Here is a 14,703-nt window from a genome sequence, read left to right on the forward strand (position 1 = left end):
GGCATTCATATTACAGCACGGTTATAATGACACACAACCAACGCCAAACAGTGGTCAACGAACGGTCTTTATTAGTATTTTGAGCTGTCCAGGCAGAATTGCAGCAATGGTCTTAGGGAGCCGTTGATATCTGACATCACCGTTTACAAGTCCGCCTTTTATTTATCCCATAATACGCGATAGTGTCTTCTTGGTTCGACAGCAGTGAACAATCTTCGTGGAGTTTCTCAGAGTTCCGCTCGGGTCCGTCCATTATTTCACATCCCATGGGGGGTGTTTCCTCATTTTCATGACCATATATGGATAATCATGCACGAGCATTGACGGTAGAACAAAGTGGTATTCATCAACACGGAGGAGCATAGAGCCTGCGTACGCACCGTGTGATGAATCCCGACTTCCCTGTGCGTACACTAGTTCTACATTCCGTGCTTACGTGTGGAAGTAGGTCAAGTTCTACGCACACATTGATGAATGAGGGCCCAGGTCCCCAAGCGGGAATCGAACCCTGGACCTTCTTGCTGTGAGGCGACAGTGTTAACCACTACACCACCGTGCCAGATGTCTAGTTCATAGCAGCGGCGGTCCTAATTCATTCTTAATGCATATAAGGGAAACACTGACTAGCACTCAAGACTGTATGTACTGTAGCACTCAAGTTCGACACTGTTTGACAAACAATGCTATGTACCCTTCCTGCTGACTTGTTGCATAGAACTTGTAAGTCGGTTTGGATAAAAGTGTCAGCTAAATGACTAAATGTAAACTGAAATTGACTTTAGGGATGGTTCACACTTTTTTTTTTTTTTTTTTTTTTATCTTTTTCCCCTCCTTTTTCCTCAGATTTTTCTCCCATCCCAATGTTAGTCGTTATGCCAATTTCCAATCCCCTTCCTGGTCGCTGCGCACTTACCCCCCACAGTCGGTCTGGGAGAGTGGAGGCTATCACGTGCTTCCTCCGACACACGTCTAGCCAATCAACCGCTTCTTTTCACCTGGCAGCGCGGACTCTCACTGAGAGGGTGTAACGTGTGGAAGGATCATACTACCCCCCTTAGATCCTATCCGCGCTGAGCAGGCGCCCCGACCGAACTGTAGGAGTCGCTGTTTACAACGACCCGGACCCACCCCGCCAGCTTTGCCACCCTCTAATACAGCCAATTGTATTAGTGTGAACGGCCAGCCAAGCTGGTGACAACGCCGGAGCTGTGAGCTGGATTCGAACAGGCGAATCCAGCGTCTCCGGTGTTGGTGATGAACGCAATCTCCGCTACGCCACCTGACCGCCCTGATAGTTCACACTTTCTGATCCCTAGCCCTATTTCCTACTTATCAATGATGTTGTCGATCGGTAGAGTTCTTTCTCTACACAATCCATGTTGTCCATCATACTGGACACCAACTAACTGATGCTGTTCATCATACTGGACACCAACTAACTGATGCTGTTCATCATACTGGACACCAAACTAACTGATGCTGTTCATCATACTGGACACAACAAACTGATGCTGTTCATCATACTAGAACTGGACACAACAAACTGATGCTGTTCATCATACTAGAACTGGACACCAACAAACTGATGCTGTTCATCATACTGGACACAACAAACTGATGCTGTTCATCATACTGGACACAACAAACTGATGCTGTTCATCATACTGGAACTGGACACAACAAACTGATGCTGTTCATCATACTGGACTAGTGTTGTCAAAAATATCGAAGTATCGATACATATCGATACTGAATATTTAAAATGGTTTCGATACTAATTTCCCGAAATACCGATACTTTCTGCAGTATCGGTACCAGCTGGCGAGTGTTCTACCGCAAGTTGAATGAATGAATGACCTTTATTTATATAGCACCCTTCACAGCACGAATGCACAGGGTGCTTTACACTACAGCTTAATATAAAAACACAATAAAAACAAAATCAGAAATAAATGACAACAACAACAAACAGCAGTTAAAAACAGTGAAACCAGATAGAAAAAGTAGAATAAAAGAATTTGGATGAAATCATGAGACACTAATTAAAACAAAACTATAGAACAGTGAGGACAAGAAAAAGTGCCTAAGCATGACCAAAAGCCTGTCTGAACAAATGTGCTTTTAGTTGTTTTTTAAAAGAGTTCTCAGAGGGGGCAGTTCGCAGGTCCAGGGGGAGAGCGTTCCAGAGCCTTGGTGCTGTCACCTGGAAGGCTCGATCACCCCTTGTTTTTAGCCTGGACCTGGGGACCACCAGGAGGTGCTGATCGGCAGATCTGAGTGAGCGGGTGTTGGTGTAGGGATGGATGAGTTCAGTGATGTAGATGGGGGCCTGACCGTGAAGTGCTCTGAAAGTGAAAGTGAGGACTTTGAAGTGAATTCTATAGTGTACCGGGAGCCAGTGCAGGGATACCAGAATGGGAGTGATGTGGCATGATTTTTTGACGTTGTTGAAGTTGTTGACACGCTGTTCAGAGCACGCTTGCCCCTCCGGCTCCTCCAGCACTCCCCCTCACAGAGCCGTCTTCAGTTTGTAAACAAACATTTTAGCTGAAGATGGCAAATGCAGAGCCTCCGCAACTTGTGCTTGTGGATAAAGATAACAGCAGAAGTGCTGTTTGGAGGTACTTCGGGTTTGAAGTAAACAACGAAGGACAAGCTAAAGATGCCCCAATGCTATTTGCAAGCGGTGTTACAGAGCAGTGCCAACGCGGATCTCCATAAAGAAATGAAAGAGGTTCGTGACAGCTGCTCTTTCAACGTCACTGTGACTGAAGCATTAAACCATTAACTCTAGTTTAATACATGATACGTTGTCTACTGATGGCGCATAATATCAACAGCTGATTCGTTGTTAGTAACGTTAGAGCTATCAGCTAACGTTAGCTCCGTTAGCTTAGCTTAGCTGGCCACCTTTATAATTACTGCATGGAAACGGAGTAACGTTAACGTTTAAACGTTATGTCGAGGTCATACAATACTACAGTCGACATAAGGTTAACGTTACCCCGTTTCCATGAAGTGTTTAAATAGCAGCAATCTTGTTGAAAATGTAACGTGACTAAATGCTCCGAGCATAGGTCTCTCTCTCTCTCTCTCTCTCTCTCTCTCTCTCTCTCTCTCTCTCTCTCTCTCTCTCTCGTTATCTTTAAATAAAAATCGAAACTGTTACTAACTGTAATACAAACAGTTCAGTTTGTCAGGTACATGCAACACAGATTACAGTGTTTACATCTGTCTGCTTGAGAAAATACCATGTTCTGCATCTGCAATAAAAATTATTGAAGTGAGATGAACAGTTATTTTTAAATATGTGATCTAAAGATAAACAAAGGGTTTTAAAAGTGTTATATTTATCTTCTCATAGTACCAGAGAGAAGCTGAGGAGAATCAACCAGCAATAAAAGCTAAATTTGTTTATAAAAAAAAAAAAAAATATTATATATATATATATATTTTTTTGGTATCAAAATGGTTTCGAAGTATCGATACTTTTCAGGGTATCGTATCGAAGTCGAAATTCCAGTATCGTGACAACACTATATTGGACACAACAAACTGATGCTGTTCATCATACTGGACTGTGGTGTCTCCATTAGGCCTGTAGGCGGAGCTCTAACCTAGAGCATGGGTTACACCGGGTGGATGTGCCCCGGCGTGACACACCAGTTGGAGTGAAGGACTGAGCAAGTTAGCTCTTGGCATGAACGTGAATAAAGACAGACGCTGGTACTAAAGTGTCCATTACTTCTTCTTACTACGACATAACATATTGGCGACGACGATGTCGCTGTTGAACCTAAGCCAACCGGCACCTTTTCTTCAAAATGGCAGAGAGCCAGCCATTCCATTCACGGCATGGATCCGCTCGTTCGAAAATTACCTACTAGCCATGTCCGAGAAGGAGCTACCTGACGCGCGCAAGCGTGCCCTGCTCGTCCATTGTTTGGGAGTGGAAGGACAAAGACTTTTCTATACAATGACGGTGGCAGATGATAAGTACGCCACAGCTTTATCAGTTATTAGAAAGTTCTTTACACGGAAAGTTAATGTAGTGGCGGAGCGCTACCGTTTTCGTCAACGTAGCCAACGCAATGGCGAGAGCACGGACCAGTACGTTGCCTCCCTGAAGGAGCTAGCTACAACTTGTGAGTTCGGGGGGATGGAAGAGGAAATGATCCGGGACCAGCTGGTCGAAAAGACCAACTCAGCACGCATCAGGGAGCGATTACTACTGGAAGTTCCACTGACACTGACCAAGGCTGTAATGATCGCTGCTCAGATTGAAACCGCGGTGTCGGAGGCAAAAGTCATGCTTCAGGGACAGCCGGAGAGCACGGTGGAGGCGGTCCAGTTTTCACGCTCGCGACAGTACAAGTCACAGCGGGGTAATTTTAATGCGTCACCGCAACCCTTGCCTACACAATCTATGCAGGGTAAGACATGTTACAGATGTGGCTCTCCTCAACACACCGCCAGCTTTGATGGATGCCCTGCTAGGGATGCACTGTGCAACACGTGTAAAAAGAAGGGACATTTTTCAAAAGTGTGTCGGGGTTCTAACAGAGTGGGTGAGGTAACCGAGTCTGAGATTGTACCGGAAGTGACTGTATTGTGCATGGTAGATGGTGCACGTTCGGTTGAAAAGATAGTGTGTACAGTGCAGGTTAGCACAGATGAACGAGACGGTCAGGACATTGAGCTCATGCTAGATACAGGTTCAGCTGTGTCTATTTTGCCCAGAGCGAGTTACATGCAATTATTCCCTAATGCATCTCTTACAACACCAAAGCTAAGTCTAGTCAGCTACGGAGGTAATGCAATCCCCGTTCATGGATGCTTGAAGGCTAGTGTAGCTTTTGGTGACCGCTGCACTGACGCAGAAATTTACATTGTGCAGAATGGGTCTCCAGTGTTAGGGAGGGACCTGTTTACTGCGTTACAGATGCAGATACTAGACGGCAAGGTCACGTCAGCTCAGTACAATCAGACAAATTCAGTTGCGACCAGTGTTGAGAAAAATACACTTGGGTGTGCAAAGGCATTCACACATAGGGTGAAAATACGTCCAGAAGTCAGACCGGTACAACAACCACTACGTAGGTTGCCATTCTCGGTTAGAGCAGCTGTATCCCAGGAGATAAAGAGACTGGTAGAGCAGGACATAATCGAGCCTGTAGAGGCATCTGAATGGATCTCACCCATAGTCGTTACTACAAAGAAAAACGCAGAATTACGCCTCTGTGTGGACCTGAGGGAGCCAAATAAGGCAGTAGTCATAGATGGGTTTCCACTACCCCACATGGAGGAACTGTTTACAGAATTGAGGGGCGCGACACTGTTTTCGACATTAGACCTCCAGAGTGCTTATCACCAGGTTACACTACACGAGGACAGCCGTAGCTTGACGACATTCATTACTCATGATGGACTGTTTCGCTTTAAGAGAGTGCCGTACGGACTGGCATCGGCACCCAGCTGTTTCCAACGGATGATGTCAATAATCCTTAAAGGTCTGTCGGGGGTCCAGTGCTATCTCAATGACATCATTGTCACAGGTACATCAGTGGAGGAGCACGACAGGAACCTGACGGTGGTGCTGCGACGCATAGACGACGCGGGGCTCAAGCTCAACTACTCCAAGTGTCCGTCAGGAAAACAGAGCTGACTTTCCTGGGGCACACAGTGTCAGCAAAAGGACTACAACCTGACGCATCTCACTCTGCTGCTGTGTCTGAGCTACCCCCACCTACAGATCTCATCAGGCTGAGGTCATTCCTGGGGCTCACAGGGTGGTATTCAAAATTCATCCCATACTACGCCGTTGTCGTGGAGCCGCTGCGAGCGCTGCTCCGAGGGTCAGCAACATTCGACTGGACTCCTGAGGCTCAGCAGAGTTTTGAGGCAGTTAAAGGACTCATAGTGGATAGCCCTGCACTCTCACTCTTTGACCCTGAGCTGCCCACGGTCGTCACTACAGACGCATCGGACTACGGTCTGGGCGCCGTCCTCACCCAGATGCATCCGGACGCCTCAGAAAGGACTGTGGCGTTCGCCTCCCGCACGCTGTCCCAGGCAGAGAGAAAATATTCTACTGTGGAAAAAGAGGCGCTGGGCTGTGTGTGGGCAACGGAAAAGTGGAGGACATACCTGTGGGGAAGGCACTTCACACTACGGACAGACCACAGTCCCCTGACCACACTGCTCTCTTCAAAAGGTCAAGGTAGAGCGGGCATGCGCGTGGCCAGGTGGTCCGCTAGGCTAATGTCATTCTGCTATGACATTCAGTACAAGCCCGGCAGAGAAAACGTTACTGCGGACTGCCTGTCCCGTCTCCCACTACCCGGCTCAGAACCTAGCCAGGAGGAGGACGTGGAAGTGGTAGCCCTTGTCTCTAATTTCTCAGCTATCACGGCGGCGGAGTTCAAAGCTGCATGCACTGCCTGCCCGGTGCAACTGAAACTACGTGAGATACTCACCTCCAGATGGCCTAAATCCGAAAAGGATCTAGACCCGGACCTACGGATGTTCTTCAAACTACAGAACGAACTCTCTCTACACGAGGACTGTGTCGTGCGAGGCCCATATAGACTGCTCGTCCCAGAGAGTCTACAGCCCAAACTGATCTCCCTGGCTCACGACACTCACCAGGGAATCGTGAGGACAAAACAGAGAAGTATACTGGTGGCCTGGCATGGATGCCCAGGTTGAGTCGGCTATCAAAGCATGCAACACATGCCAGTCACATGACAAGTCGGCAGTCACACGCACCTCTCCACTGCAGCCTGTGCCCTATCCTACTGGGGCTTGGGAGAAACTGGCAATTGACGTGGTGGGGCCCTTTGATAGAGCGCCCCTGGACTGTCGCTTTGCAATCACACTAATAGACTACTACAGTAAGTGGCCTGAGATAGGTTTTGTGCCACAGGTTACATCACGGACTGTGACAATATTCTTATCTACAGTTTTCAGCAGAGAGGGCAATCCGAAAGAGCTCGTCTCTGACAATGGCTCTCAGTTTGTGTCTCGGGAGTTTGAGGCGTTTCTCCAAGACAGGGGCATAGTGCACAGGAAGTCATCTGTGTATTATCCACGGGCAAATGGGGAAATAGAACGCTTTAACCGCAGTTTGAAAGACAGCTTGCAGACGGCCTCACTGGAAGGCAAGCAATGGAAGGAGTTTACAACAGACTTCTTACAGGCTTACCGGTCTACTCCTCACTCTGCGACACAGCACTCACCAGCAGAACTGTTGCATGGTAAGCCTATGCGCACCAAACTCCATGTGGCTGGATTTCAGATTCCACAAGCCACACCACACTCGTCGGAGGACATAGCCGCCAGAGTAGCCGTGCAACAGGACAGAAGCAAGGCGTACACGGATCAAAAGCGAGGTGCGAAGAGTGTGTCATTCCCATGTGGCTCATACGTTCGGGTTAAGAAACGAAACCTGGCATTCTTCCTAAGACTCAGTGCAAGTTCTCCAAGCCACTCAAGGTGGTGGGACAGAAAGGGCCACACACCTACATGCTGGCTGATGGACGCTGTTGGAATGCTTCCCATCTGGCACCGGTCTCTCTTTGGAGAGGAGAGGGGGACGGCGAGGGGTCGCCTTTGGACGGTGACATTACAGCAGGGCCACCTTCTGACACACACACAGAACCTGTAAGACAGGCCAGGCCGAGACGAGCACCTGTGTGGACTCAGGACTTTGTGATGAGCCACTGAGAAAAGTGTTATGTAATATTGATATTAGTAATGCTGAAAGGTGAAAGAGTTAACAGTTCTGGTTAATTATAATTGTGGCAGACTTGAATGCTAGTAATGCATAGAATTGAAATATGTATACAAATGTTTATTCTGTTTTTCATAGGCAGGAATAAGAACGGTAGAGTAAATGTTCTTTTTACTGTTTAGCTTTAATGGACTCTATCTTAGTTATAACTTAAGAAAGGTAAGAGTAGCCTACACACTTTGAAATGTTCTTTACTGTTTAGTTACTTTAATTCTAAGTTACTGTTATAACCAGCCATGTAAGTGTTGTCTTATTGAGAAGGATATGTGGTGTCTCCATTAGGCCTGTAGGCGGAGCTCTAACCTAGAGCATGGGTTACACCGGGTGGATGTGCCCCGGCGTGACACACCAGTTGGAGTGAAGGACTGAGCAAGTTAGCTCTTGGCATGAACGTGAATAAAGACAGACGCTGGTACTAAAGTGTCCATTACTTCTTCTTACTACGACATAACATGGACACAACAAACTGATGCTGTTCATCATGCTGGAACTGGACACAACAAACTGATGCTGTTCATCATACTGGAACTGGACACAACAAACTGATGCTGTTCATCATACTGGACACCAATACATTGATGCTGTTCATCATACTGGAACTGGACACCAACAAACTGATGCTGTTCATCATACTGGAACTGGACACAACAAACTGATGCTGTTCATCATACTGGAACTGGACACAACAAACTGATGCTGTTCATCATACTGGAACTGGACACAACAAACTGATGCTGTTCATCATACTGGAACTGGACACCAACAAACTGATGCTGTTCATCATACTGGACACCAACAAACTGATGCCAAATCAGTGCTCCTGTCTGTAGAAGCTGCCTGAAGCCGGAGTGAAATCTATTGTGTGTACTGTGAAGACTGTGGAGTAGGTTTAAATTAGTTTCAGTCAGCCTGCGCAGACAGGAGCGTCTCCCTATTAATTTTGCATTCATTTGTGGTCAACTAAGCGGAGCTGTGGGCGTCCAGTATAGAATAGAATAGAATAGAATAGAATAGAATAGAATAGAATAGAATAGAATAGAATAGAATAGAATAGAATAGAAGTACTTTATTGATCCTGAGGGAAATTCAGCTCATTCAGTATGAAGAATGGCACGGATTGCGCTGAGGAAGGACTCTAATGTTACCTGAACGACGATGTCGTTGGTACGTACTGTAGGAAATAGGACTAGGGATAACAAATTGTGAACCATCCCCTTAACATTTACCAATGATAAATAGACAGGGCACAATTTTACAGATTTGTGGATTAAATCAACTAATCAATTAGTCCTCTGACAAAATCGACGTGATCGTGGACACCAGGGAGAATACACACAAATATATATAATGTATATAAATATATATATAATTTTTCGAAAACTTTTTTTTTACTTTCAAATTTTTTTTAAACTTTTTTTGCATGTATTGGTACAGCAGCGGTATAGTACTTTGAGACACATGAGGGAACATGTAAAGTTTTTTAAGTAAAGTGTTCTACATATTTGTACTTGTAGTCATGCTCCTCAAAACATTCCCTTGGGGAAAATATGTATTCGGTCAGTACAAGGTTATTCATCTCCCCCAGAAGTACGACTGAGCAGGGCGGCCGGGTAGTGCAGCGGACTAAGCGTCTGTCTACCACCACAGAGACAGTGGGATCGAATCCAGCTGTGGTGCTTCCGGGTTGGCTGACCGTCCGTACTAACACAATTGGCAGTGTTAGCGGGTGGGAAAACCCGGCGAGGGTGGGTCCTGGTCGTTGTAAACAGCGACTCCTACAGTTCGGTCGGGGCGCCTGCACAGCAAGGGAAGGATCTAGGAGAGGTAGTGTGACCTTCCACACGTTACACTCTCCCAGTGAGAGTCCGCGCTGCCAGGTGAAAAGAAGCGGTGGACTGGGTACACATGTGTCGGAGGAAGCATGTGATAGTCTCCGCCCTCCCGGACTGACGGTAGGGGGTAGAGTGCGCAACGACCAGGAAGGGGATTGGGAATTGGCATAACGACTAACATTGGGATGGGAGAAAAATCGGAAAAAGAAGGAGGAAAAAGATAATAAAAAAAAAACGACTGAGCGATATATTGTGTGTGGTATCCGTGTAGCGTTTGATCATACTGCCTTTCTGTCTGAAGGTCTTGGCACTGGGCCGTTGCCTCCTTTACTCACAAACAGACACACATGGATTTAAACAGTAACAGACACATGCACACACACGCACGCACACAGACAGACATCTTGTTTGCCACACTCATCTGTTGTGAGGGGCAGTGCCTGAGGGGGGGGGGGCAGAGAAGGGCAAGGACACTGGCACACACGCCAAGTGCCATCTGCCCATTGCACAGTGTGTTTGTGTGTGTGTGTGTGTGTGTGTGTTGGAGCGTGGCACTTTCTGTGGTGACATCCACCACACGACACAGGTGCCTTGCCTACATTGCATAACATATTAAGATAGATGCAAATTAAGGCTCTTGTTACAAAATGAATAAACATTTTTACTAGAAGAGATCCAATAAAAGCCACCTGTAAAGGGGCGGTCAGGTGGCGTAGCGGAGATTGCGCTCGTCACCAACGCAGGAGATGCTGGGTTCGAGCCCAGCTCTCGGCGTTGCTACCAGCTTGGCTGGTCGTTCATACTAATACAATTGGCAGTATTAGGGGGTGGGAAGCTGGTGGGTGGGAATCTGGCGTTGTGGACAGCGACGCCTACAGGTCAGGTCTCGGCGCTTGCTCAGCGGGGGCAGGACTTGGTGGAGATAGCGTGCCCTCCCACGCGTTACACTTCACCAAAATGAGAGTCCTCGCTGCCAAGTGAAAAGACGTCACTGGCTGTGCGATCGACTCGGGACACCCTTGTACCGACTCGTAGGAGAACATGCGAACAACAACCAGGTAGGGGAGGGGGGGAATTGGCACAACGACTAACATTGGGACGGGAGAAAAACAGAGAAATTAGAAACAGAAACAATTTAAAATTTAAAAATAAAAGCCACCTGTAAATGTCCATTCCTTAATGCTTCAAAAATGTGTTGATTATAACCTTTAAGGTTCCTATAGAGATAAGCAATAATACTGTAATTTGATTTGATTTGATGTTTTTTTTATTTTCGTGTCTTACATACAGGTGTATGCCCAGCCCATGTGGGCTTACAAGACACATTACAATAAGTATATAATAATATACTTGACAAATTACTTGACAAATGACATATAGACCAAGATGACCACAAGGAAAAGAAAATACAATTAAACGTAATATAACACAAGCTGTACGCAATGTATGTAAACAAAGAAACAAGAGGAATTCATATACAATTATATAGGATATAGTGTGTTTTGTCTCAAGTACCATGCTTTCTCAAAAAAAACCTGCAAAACTGAAGATGTCCTCCACAAAAAAACAACTCAACATACAACTCTCAGACTGCCAAAACAAATCCGGATTTACAATTTGAATTTTCTTATAAAAAACGATGTAATGATATTCATCCTCCACCACTCCCAGATCACATCACACAACCGCCACACTGATACTGATTAATAACACCAACAAACACTTTCTATGAGTAGCTCTTACAATATTGGTGGATATCAAAAATTGTATGGGCCCACAAAATTATTGTCTGTGGGACAGCCTCATATCCTGCTACACCCAAGTGACATCACAACGTCATGGGTTCCCTTTCTGATTTCTAGCTTTAGGGAGAGAATGGTGCAGCGTGTTCACAAATACTGACTGAAGAACCATCCCAAGGCACCGGAATAAAGGACATAATGGGTGACATTCCCCTTTAACAGCCAGTCTTCCCTCATCCTGCACGGTTGTCTTCTGCAAAAATCCATCATCTCAACTCAAAAACACACTCAAGGAGGCACTAGTCATGATTCATGAAAGACACATTTGATCTCAGTAATGTAAGAAGAACTCAGGGTTGTAATATGTATGAAGATGGGGGTGACGGGCCCAATGTCAGAAGTCAAGGTGACGGGCCCAATGTCAGAAGTCAAGGTGACGGGCCCAATGTCAGAAGTCAACACACTCTAGTCTACATAAATGGTGCCCCTAGAATATATATATATGGCTGAATACTAGGGCTGGACGATGAATCGAGTTTCTGGCTGAATACTAGGGCTGGGCGATGAATCGAGTTTCCATTTCAATAAAGATTTTGGCTTCCCACAATCATGAAAACAAGATCATCGAGATAAAATGATTATTGTGCAGCATGCCGTGTCACCCTCATTTTGCCTTGTGTTGTAAATGCAGCGCATCCTTCCTTCACATCGCTGTGCTCCGCCCCTCCCCCCAAGCCCAAACAGTAGTTTCAGCATCGTGTTGAGAGGGAGGAGGGAGCCACGGCACGTTTCTCCAGTTATTTTGAAATGTCTTTGGGGGAGAGGCCAGAAACCATATAACGCTAGCTTCTAAGAGGCTTATGACAGGAGGTTCATCTGAGAATGCCTTCAGCCAAGGCATGACGGTGCAAGTTTCAAGTTTCAAGTTTCTTTAATAGTTGTCATACAGAAGTACAGAATACTTTTATACAAAATGCTTCTTACTGTTTCGCTCCAGAGACTGTGTTAGACAAGATAAGTATGAAATAAAATAGTATAGCATGTAAAATAGAAGTAAAAATAGAGGTCACAGTGTTCAGTATAGACATATGTACAATGTTTGATGCAGAATAGAAGTAACTGAGTTACCATACAATATACAATATACTATGCAATGTACTTGTTGTGAAGGGCCAGATTAAACCGAATATATATATTTATTTATATATATATATTTAATTGTATTTGTATATTCTCTAATATTCCCTGATATCCCTTGTATATTCCTTGTACAATATGCATTGAATATCCATTCTAGCCTACTGAACATCCCATAATAGTCTCCATTCTACTATTGGTCGAGACCTTGGTGCCAGGCTGCCATACCCCTCAGACCCAGTTCGAACGTACCGCTCAACATGTACGAACAAGTCCTAGTTCCGCGTAGGAATCTGGCTACCGCACCACTAATGGGACTATTTGTTCATAGTGCGTATATATACTGCGCTACTAAAGTAGGACTTTCTTTTCAGTCCAGTTTCTTACCCTCCAATAGAGTCACAGACGTAAAGCCTCCCCGCGACGCCACGTGTGGGAGTAAGGCCAAGTTCGGCTTACCATCGGTATTGAGACATCGTGTATATTAATATTTGAATAGTCATATTTGGCACTATATCGTCGAGTTGGACGTAGTCTATTAAGCTAATAATAGTCTGTTAATACATAGTGCTTCGTGCGGTGAGAATACTACCGTAGTCAGTACCCCATCGTTTCGGGCAGAGAACTGGCTGCTTATCCAGGGTGGTTGACCCCACGTGAAGCTGCACCCGAGGAGCCCCAGAGCCGACGAGCGAGTGGACCTGTATACCGGATTATTCTACCGACGACAGCCCGCCTTCCCAGGCACGGATTATGCTTTGTATACGTTGATTATTCCATGGATAAAGACCCCCGACACTGCCGTGTGTTGGAACCCCCCCCCCTGGAGAGGACGCAAGGTGAGGAGACGCTCTGCAAGACGAGGTCGCTTCACGTCTCTCCTCCGTGGACCGGAGGACGCCGGCCCACAAAGAGTCCATCTGCTTTCATCTGTGGTCCAAGGATCGCCGGCGCATTGAACGGCACTACAGTGGGTTCACCTGGGATACCCTTGGCCGGATGAGGCAGCCGGATTCTACCCCCCCCCCCCTTCCTACTCCTGTCGGCTTACAAGCGACCGGATTAACCCCCCCTAGTGTATCCAGTCTATAATCATTAAAGTATCATTGCTGTTATTCCTTAAACTATTCCAGGTCGTATATGTACCACCTGCGCCTTCAGAGATTGGACATTCTCTATTGATATACCGACGAATACTCTTGCCATAAAAGTGCATACTAATTCCCATTCATAAATGTGATTGATTTGATTAAGTGCTTGCTCTACACACCATCGCTGTGTAGAAATAAAGACCTATTTCTAATTCGTACATTTGTGTTGGATCCGTTTCATCTACGTGACAGTGTTCATCATAATATAGTTATGCCGTGTACTGGGTGGCCGAATATTAAGTACAAAGGTAGTGGTAGTAAGTATCATATCTAGTAATACAGTCAGGGAATTGTACCCCTCAGTTACAATTGGTCCTTCGAGCCGGAGGGTAATTAGTGTAATATTAATATAGTGTTATTAATATTGAAATGGCCTATGATGAACACTCCACGAAACGATCCTCCTAACCAACGCCCGCAGCGCGAACGACGGCTCCCTCAGTACTTAGAGGCTTACGCTGTCAGTCAACAACCTAGTCTTCTACTAACAGTAAACGCGGTAAAACTAGAAAGTAAAAGTATGTCTAACCCCAACGCCCAGACTACCCCGACCATAGAGGCCCCTACGGGTTCTAATGTAACTGACCAAGTTCACGGTGGGGACCAGTGGGAATCAGACATGACTTCACACCCCGCCAGTACTGAAGAAGTAGTCCCCGATGAGTCCCGGGAGGAATACAACGCTACCGAGAGAGAACTCGGCACGGAAGAAGACGGGGAGAGCACCGTGGAGATAGAGCTCCAAGGCTCCGCAAGGAGTACCCCGAGGGAAGGCTCCCCTATACAACCACCTTCTCCCAGCGAGGCAGAGAGGACCCTACAGCAGGCCTTCCTCATCAGCCTGAACGCCGCTGCTGAACGCGACCGACTGCAGATCCAGCAGCGGAGCGAAGAAGAGCATATACGTCTAGAAATAAGACGCATTCAGAGGGAAGAGAATGTGGCCCGAGACCAAGCAGACAGCCAGCGAGCAGCTGCTGGTGCTCTACGGGACGCAGAGCGCGACAGACAGCAAGCGCAACTAATAGAACAGCTGATCAGACGGACAA

The sequence above is a fragment of the Notolepis coatsorum genome (assembly GCF_963971535.1).
Source record: "Notolepis coatsorum genome assembly, chromosome: 10".
NCBI classification, from domain to species: Eukaryota; Metazoa; Chordata; class Actinopteri; order Aulopiformes; family Paralepididae; genus Notolepis; species Notolepis coatsorum.